The sequence below is a fragment of the Centrocercus urophasianus genome, unplaced genomic scaffold (assembly GCF_019232065.1).
Source record: "Centrocercus urophasianus isolate 14NV4802_14NV808 unplaced genomic scaffold, USGS_Curo_1.0 seq_18, whole genome shotgun sequence".
Classification (NCBI taxonomy): domain Eukaryota; kingdom Metazoa; phylum Chordata; class Aves; order Galliformes; family Phasianidae; genus Centrocercus; species Centrocercus urophasianus.
This window is the reverse complement of record NW_024884733.1, coordinates 9,430,571-9,439,679: the sequence shown is the minus strand read 5'-3', so window position 1 is coordinate 9,439,679 and position 9,109 is coordinate 9,430,571.

Here is a 9,109-nt window from a genome sequence, read left to right as displayed (position 1 = left end):
GAGCCAAAGTGGATTCATCTTTGACCTTTCTTTCTACTAAGGAAAAATTTGACCCCATCTGAGAACAGTTTGAGAGCAGCCAAGTTAAAAGTACTTAAAGCAAGAGCCACTCTGCCGCTCCCTATGTAAATGGAGGGTGCTCCCATACTTCTGCTGATAACATTGGGATGACCAGAATACCCCTCTGAAACCACAGCAAGTCCTTCCTCTTCTTGCTGATTCCTCTGCAAGTGCAGGAGGAAGGATGGTTTTGTGGCTCGCAGAGAGCTGGCTGTCAGCATGCACAGCTGCTATTCCTGGTGGTCACTGACTTCTCTTGTGACTTCTGCAAAGTTACCTAACTTCTCCATCCACTAAACTGCCTGCCTGCTGTAAGCACAGTGCGTAGCTCAGTGTTGTGCTTTAATTTAAATGCCACTGGAAAACTGCATGGCTTGGGGTACATGAGAAGTGTCATAGTTTAACTTTTGTCTTTTGTATAGAATTATTTAGTATAGTTTTACTTCTCTTCAAGCAAAATTTTCATCAGATGTGCAGTACCTTAATCTCCACATGTACCTTGTTAAGACACAGAGACAGCTTTTCAAATGTCATTATTCTGCATTGCCCGGAGGAGGAATGTGGCAAACATCCAAAGGAAGCAAATCCAGAACCACTTCTGCTTCACCTTCATAGTTAAGGTCACTTTCAAGAAGGGAGATAGCAGCATCATTAGTACATGTTTCTTACAAACCTACCTCCAGGCAGCTGCTATCAGATAAATTGTCCACATAAAACAATTACTGCAAGTTTTCAATGTCTGTCATTTAATTCTGATAGATTATCCCAAGATACCACCGGCACTGCAATCTGTGCCTGGCTAAGGGAGGTGATTTACATGGCCCCAACGAAACAAAAGCTGTGCCAGTACACGTTCCTTTGATTACTTACCAGTGATAACACTGACTTTGACAGAAAGCCAACCTGGTGCAGGCCCTTTGTGACAGTGCTCACCTGGAAAGTTGCCTGCAAAGGCAACACAGAAAGAGGCAACACATTGCCATGTTTTTTTAAAATATTTACTACAGGTTACAAACGATTGCTCTTAATGATTTGAATTCCACAGAAACTGACAAAGGCATCAGGAAGGTTTCAACTCATAGTCCTCAAGCCCCACCTTATTCGGTATCAAGCTAAAAGCGGCAGCTCCCTAAACAAGGAGTAGGGAAATTTCTTCCATCTTGGCATTAAAGTTAAAATATTACTCTAAACAAATACTCAGGCAACCTTGAATTATAAAACTGTAATTAAATTCAGACTTCCTGTACACATCCTAAATCAAAAAATAAAAAATTCAGCAGTTCACCTGAATCTGGAGCTGGAAATACATTAAGTTTCAGAGAGAAAGATGCTTATAATTTCAAGAACACACATTAGAGATACAATTCCTATCATCATTTCGCCTTACATTATCACTTTTTCTCCCTCCCTCTGGCACTGCACAGTTCACGGGCTGCTATAACAACACAACAGAAGATGTCACTCCAGTCCATCGCAGAGATTTTTGTCAGCAATGTATCAATCACCATTATCTATGTTTTGCCATGCAGTTTCACCAGCAGTTCATATTAAATAAAGCTATTGAGCACCAGATTACAAGTTTCTATTCACGTCCTGATTTCCTATGTATCAGCAAGGTGCCATTAAAATCCGCAACAGCCTGCTGCCTTTTGTTATTCAGCATCTTCAACCAAAATGATCTCAGACCTCTTGCAGAGATTGTAATCTAGCAATATTCATGGAGCTACTACGCTACTATGCAGAGCTTTTTTCTTTTTTCCAACATAAAATTAGAGCCAGCAGCAGTTCACCTCTCTTTTCCCTGCTGCTCTAAACTCCTTTTCACTCCATCTCATCAGCTCTTGTTTTTTTCACCTCTCCTTTCCAGAACATCACCCATTCTACAAAGAACACACACACAGTGCTGCTGTGGGCATCTTTATCACACCCAGCCTGCAGGCCCAGCAGCTCTGTCCTTAGGGAAGTACTTTGTTCCAACTCTTTATTCTTCATCTTCGTTCAGTTTTAGTCACTTTTTATGTGAGTCCCACATTAAACAGCTGTGTTGTAAATGCTGTGAATGTTTGTAATCCATGTGCTAATAGGATATAGTTGGAAGTAAAGGGAAAAGCATATAACTATAAGCTGCAAATAGTTCCTCTGAACTCCTGGGGATGAAGATGCCCCGTTGGCTCATTACCACACCGCTTGCATGGCAAGCTCCAGCCCAGGTACCTCTACACAGAGCAAACCATGTGGAAGTCAACTTCTGACACCCGGGAACCCTCCAGAACATCTCGCATTTGCATCTTAGATGCTGGGTTATGTCTTACAGCACAGTGGTAAACACAAACATCAGGAATTACTCAAAAGCAATGTACGTGTTTGGAACAGCAGTGCGCGCCAGGGCAGCACCCAGCCATTCTCTGAAGGCCTTCGGGCTGTGGAGGGGCCGCGCGTTGCACGGGGCTGCGGAGAGCCAAAGCATTGGGAGAGTTGTGCTGCTGAAGGACCACGACAGGGCTTGTACTCTGTCCTTGCTTATCTCATTGCTAAGCGACTCTCAGCAGCGATAGACGGTGTATGAAACACGTTGCCATAGATTGGATTTATTCCATTCTTACGTAGCGGCTCGAGCAATAGGAAGCCCTGGGGCTCTCGCTTCGATCCCACCGCCCCTTACAGAGCAACGGCCGCGGGTATCCGCGCCGCCTGCTGCGGGGCCGAGCTTTTTGCCGCAGCTCTCCCCGAGACCAGGAATGCTTTGAACCCTTCCTTTACTTTCCGCTGCCGTGGGCGTCGGGCACGGCGCCCCCCCGCAGAGCTCGAACCTGAGCTCCCACCGCCCCAACCTGACGGGGCGGCCTGGCGCCCTCCGGCGGACGGCGAGGGAACTGCCGGCACAGCGCCGAGCGACCCGCGGCCCCAGGGGCGTTCTCAGAGCGGTTCGAGGAGAAAAGGAAGAAGTCCCGGTGGGGAGACACTTCAGCTGTCTAGGCGCTGCAGCTTTCTGCTTCCCTTGAGATTCAGCAGCAAAAGGGCGGGTTCTGAACCTTCTTCTCCAGCGCTGTAAAAAGCTTTCACTTGCACAGAGATTGCAACAGAAGAATGGAGACATCCCTGCCTACCCAACCAGAGGAATGACCAGAGCCCATAATCAGCCAAGAAGCCACACTCCTCTCCCAAAGTGGAAGCCTGTCCTTAAGATTCCTTTGGATGTATCCCAGCCTGCTCTGGAACACAATTGCTTTCCTGGTTAACATCAGAGTTTGTGCACTGCAGTATCATTCACCTCACACTGAAGGAGCAGACAGCTCCACAAACAAAGCTATGTTACTTGAGCAAGTACTGTTGAGCCGTGATTTCCTTTTATCAGAACAGGAGGTGCACAGCAGCGCAACACCAGGCTGCACACCACAGCAGCACAGCCCCACAGCCAAACCCAACCGCAGAGGAACAGAGCAGGAGCAGAGGGTGGGAGGAGACATACAGAGGAGCAGAAGCAGGGCTGATAGAAATCTGCCCGCGGGATCACATCTTCCTGCCATGGTGTCACACTATGGAGATGATGAGTGCCATCAGATTACTGTCCAAAAGCCTCACAGTGAAGCATGGATGTTAACCATGTAACTACCCTCCTATCTGCAGGAACAGATGAGAATTCCAAGCAAATCTTCCTCTTTATCCCTTTTCCCTGAGACTAGAGAAACTACAGAAGTCCAGAGCAACGACAAACTAAAAGCAGATACTCCTTATGGGATTAGTGAGCAGTATTTGATGTCTAAGTCAAAGTAACTTCAAGGGGACAGCGGTGCCCAGGAATGGTGCAGAAGCGCTCCTGCTCTGGCTCCAATTCCCTGTAGAGAAATGCAACACTACACTCACATCTCTTCCTGTGGCACACAGGAGACAATCTTCTGCCAAAGCTGGGCTGACTGGTAAAAGCAAATGAAATATTTATGAGTCAGATGTATCCGATATGCACACTGCCCCACATTCATTAGTGCAGATACTTCTGGGGCTGGGTTACAGTCAGGGGACACATTACTGCCACCCCCAGCAGCAGAAGGGCAAACAGAAGTTTGGGGGGACCCCATTTTCTGACCACCCCAGCACAACCTGACTGAATTCTCTTAACTCTTTCCTAACATCTTGCTCGTAACATAAGTAGCTCACAGTGATGAAGGACGAGTCACAACTTGGTAACCTTCTTCACCACATGGTCAGAAGATGCAGTTTCTTCCCTAGTGAAGCCTTTGCAAGATCGGCCCTATTAGGGAAAAATAAGAAGCTACACACTTGGGAAAGGAACACTAAAGCACAGCTCTTCCCTCTGTACTGCAAACAACCTTGGAGCTGACAGTAGAAACCTTATCAGCAATTGACCAAATGTGAACGACTCCCTCTAGTACTCATGGGACAAAGGTAACCCTTTTTATCTGTTTCTTTTCAAAAGGATGGCTTCAGACGTACAGACAGAATCAAGACAGCGATCTGTAGCACCACTGAAAAGGAGCTTATAAACAGGAGGGAGACAGACTTTTACACAGTTTGGTAGTGACAGAACGAGGAATAACTTCAAGTACGAGAGGGGAGATTTAGGTTAGATACGGTCAGCATGAGAGATGAGGAATGAAGGAAACCCTCTAAGCTGTAGAACTGCCTGGGTTTCCTTCTCAAGAGGCACAAAGGGATAAAATACAGCTGCTGAGAGTTACCCCAACAGCTGAGAGAGGAAGATGAACAGCAGCTGCTATAACCACTTGTTCTTCCAGGTGCAAAAGAGGAGAATCAAATGATTACAGATTTTTATCAGAGAAAAATCCCAATATATGAAATACAGCAAAATGATTTTTAGATGCCTTTAGGGCCTTCTCTCACGACCTGGTAGCCACCAAGCAGATCTCATTCTCTCCAACAGTAAATCAAGAAGAAAATGACACTGAATGGCAACCTTGCAACACAGTCACTGTTGCATTTTTTTTCCTTCAGTTGAAACCGCTGGCTTTCACTCAAGCATACGCTTGCCTTCACAAAAGGTGAAAGAACTGAGAGGGTAGTCCAAGGCCTGAACTCAGAAGTCAAGGTGCTAAGCACCAATGAATACAAAACATAAGGCTCTGAGTGAAACGTGGTTTGTGCAAATCAGCCAGCTGCCACTGGTCGTACATGGAAGGCTTCCTTCAGAGCATCGCTAACATAACACGGGCTTCCAGCACTGCAGGGGATCTCACAGGGTTTATTTAAATACATTATTTGGCCTCCAGGATGCAGCCTGCTCAACAGAGAGAGAAAACATATTATAATCAGACTTCCGTCATATGCTCCAATATGCTGATTGGCTCCACAGCAGGAAAGGCATACATTTAATTCCTACAATTAGATATAATCAGAGTATTAGACTAGGATGGGAGTGGTAGACAGGAGGTAATGAGTTGTGTCAAACACATAGGTAGGCTGTAAAGAGAAGAGTATTTGCTAAAAAGTCCAAAGGTGGAGACAAGAGAGGGGGCTGGATTTTGTCCAGAGATGCTATACATTTTCAAGCGACGTGTCCATAAAACAAATCAGTGACGGCACCATGATGCTGTTACAAGTCTTACGTGTGGCAAGAAGTCTTCTACTTGCCCTCAATTATAGTGTTTTGATGTTGTGAAGAGCTAACATAACCCTCAGTGCAGACCTTGATCCAGGTTGATCCCAGCATCGTTGAGGAATATTTAAATGTAGTATTCAGCAAACGTAATCAGATGATGTTGCACCAACTGTTAGTCAGCTATACACTGGTAAAGAAGCTTTCGACACACCAGCAGAGCTCACTGGACTTTTACATTTAAAAAGCATTTTGAGAGAAGTTGGGGGGAAAGGGACTATTTTCTATTTCAAATTATTTTCATTAAAACATGGACACAGGAGTTGATATGAGCATAGATTTTATCCCTACCTTAAAGCAGAGATGATGACTCTTGCTTTCTGTAATTCACACTGAAGTGCACTGCGCCTACACACTGTGTAAATTCTCAATGCCACGATCACAACTAGAAGTATGGCTCAAATGGGTTTGTGCTTCATCATCACCAACTTTTTCCCTTGCTGCAAAAATAACTCCAAGGAATTAACTCAGATGTTTCATCTACACAACTTTTCCTCCTCTCAAAGCAGTATTAGAATACAACAGTAGATGGCGCTGCTCGAATTCAATGTGAAGCCATGCATTTCCTCCACACACACCAGAGGGGACTGCTGAGGCTCACCAAGGAGACCGGTTCATACATGAACCAATTATTAATGATTGAAAACATCCTGCGTTTGCTTTATAATGAGTGCTTCCTTGCAAGTGCTCAAGCAAGTGCTCAACCATGGGTCAAATGTTAGCAAAATGCTGAGTGTAAGATGACAAATCTATCCATTCAAAAGGTCATCTACTGCACCTTTCACCATTGTTTTTGCCTCACCCTATTTCCAAGGAATACTAGACGTTCTTTTTTTACGTGAGTCTACAGGGCACAAAACAGTCTGGATTTTAGTTTGTGTACTACCAACATTGTTTAAGAGAACCTAATGGCTACTTCAACCTCAAACTGTCAGCGAGCAGAGGAAATGTCTGCAGGGACAGCTTTGCTGCTTTAAAAGCATTCAATTAAATGGCTGCTCTGGGAGCTACACCAGCTACTGCACAACAGAGAGGCACCAACTTCGTACAGACAAGGAAAAGCTTCATACATGTAAGAAAACATCCTTCAATGTGTGTATATGGATACTATGTCGATTTAAATACACACATTATACATGCTAGATTCCTCTGCTGACTATTTCACAGCTAAGAGCTTAGAGATACAAAACTCACACAATTATTTAGCTTATGGAACACAAATAACGCATACCCTGAATTTCACAAATATTGCCAAAATAGAAAGCACTCTTTCAGTTTTCAGACCTCAGACTTGCTTTAAATAAAGAAACAATTCATAAAGCAGGGCTGCTAATACACTAAGGCCAATGTGTTGAATATCCACAGCCCTCACCAATTTACATTCTCCACAACATAGTTTACATTATTTTATTTTATTTTATTTTTAAACTTAAGCCTCAAAAGCCATTCCCAAGACCACTTAGGTAACAGAGGTAAGCATTCAAAAACACACTTTCTTACACAAATAGCCTGCAGGTTAAGGCATCCTTTTGTATTTCAGTAATTCATACATAGAAACATCACATATTGTGATACACTCCTTGCCATTCCTCTCTACCTTCAGATATAAAAGACTGAACGCATACCAATACACGCTGCTGCAGGCAAACACAGCCAGCTCTGATATTTGAAACAACAGAGCACACAGCAGCAGTTTTCTCCAGCTGGGCCTCAGAAGGCAGATTTGGCAGTGAAGCAGCTGCACAAGCAGCCCCACCCGACTAGTGATGCAGCACCCAGTATTCTTTTGCAGAAAACCCAGCTGGGTGCAGCATTCAGCATTCTCAGCACTTCCACTACCAGGCAGGCAAGGCAGCGAGGGCCTGGCTTGGTGCAACTGTGAAGGATGCCACTGCTACAGCTTCTGGAGCAGATACATTGTGTCCACCCCAATCGTTAACTGTAGGGGAAAAAAAGTGGCAGTCCTAAATTCCAAGCCACTTCTACAGTACTTGGCAGTTTTCATCTTACTGAGCAGCACTGATGCCTGACACACACCTCAAAACAAATATAAGGAAGGCTTTTCTTTGTCTATGAACTTATTAATGTAACAGTCACTCTGCCTGATTTACACCCTCTTCATGCTTGGTTCTTCAACTGAAGAGGTAGTACCAAACTATAAACAGGTTTTTTTATATACGATATACAGGGACCATCTCTGCATTCCTCTGTCTTGAAACACAGAGGCATAACAAGGATGGTACTACTTAGAATGCTTCAGACTAAACATTTTAAGACAAGGGAGAAAGCAACCTGCAAATCTGTCACCACTCATCTAAGAATGCAGCACGCGCCTCCTAACTGCTTCATTTCACTAGTGGTTATGGTAACACGTCAGTGGAACATACTGAAAGCTAAAAGAGCAAGTTGGATGAAATGGCTTTGACAGCTGCTTAGCTTTCTGTTTTCTCTGACCAACATACAACAAACTTCAGGATGATGATCAAAATATTTCCCAAAGGCAAGCAGCATGCTGTCCTACACTGGTAGGAAATCCATAGCTGACTGTATTCTTCTTGCCTCAGTGCTCTTTCAGCATAAGATGCCTGCAGTTGCAAGCAGTTAGAAATAATGGTTACAAGCTGTGCACTGAGAAATATATGAATTGCAGGTATGAAGCATCTGAAATAAATACACTACCCATGAAACAGCTCCCACACATCAAAGAGGCATCCAATAAAGACCATAGAACTCAGTTTCTCGGTAGATTAATTTGGGAGTAACATCGTTAATATCCATGTTACAGTGAGACTGATTTTCTTTCCTGAGAGGGTGGAAAGGACCATGCAACTCAGGCACTGAGATCAGTGCTTGACTATTATGAGACATATCAAGGACAGCCCAGCATTTGCAGACAATTTCCACTCTGTTAAAAGCATTCTTGTCTCAAGTAGAACCAAATGTCTTTGCTTTTTGTTTTAAATTTAGGAATAGTTTACAGAGCATGTACCACTTCCACTATTAGAAATGAAAAAATTCTTCTAATTTTTATATATATATTTTTAAAAGAAGTCAGAGACAAAACAAGCCTCCCAAAGGCTTTGTTTACAGTTTTCTTTAACTATTGGAAATATCAGTGTGAGAAACTCAGGGGGCTATCAAGGCTATCTACCAAGCATGCTTCTAGGAGGGTAAACATGCTACATACATGGAGTTAATTAAGACAATTACCTTGAAAAGGCTTTATATTGATCCTTTCACTTGGAAGATTAACATCAAAAGATAAACATCAAGAACACAAGCAAATGTATTTCCCTGATGATTAAGAATTCAGTCATGCAGGTGCAATCATGCTGTTACACTGCCCAATGAACGAGCAAAAAATACTGATCGTTATTTGATCTTTCACTATGGAATGAGAGGGGTTTGTTGTTGTTT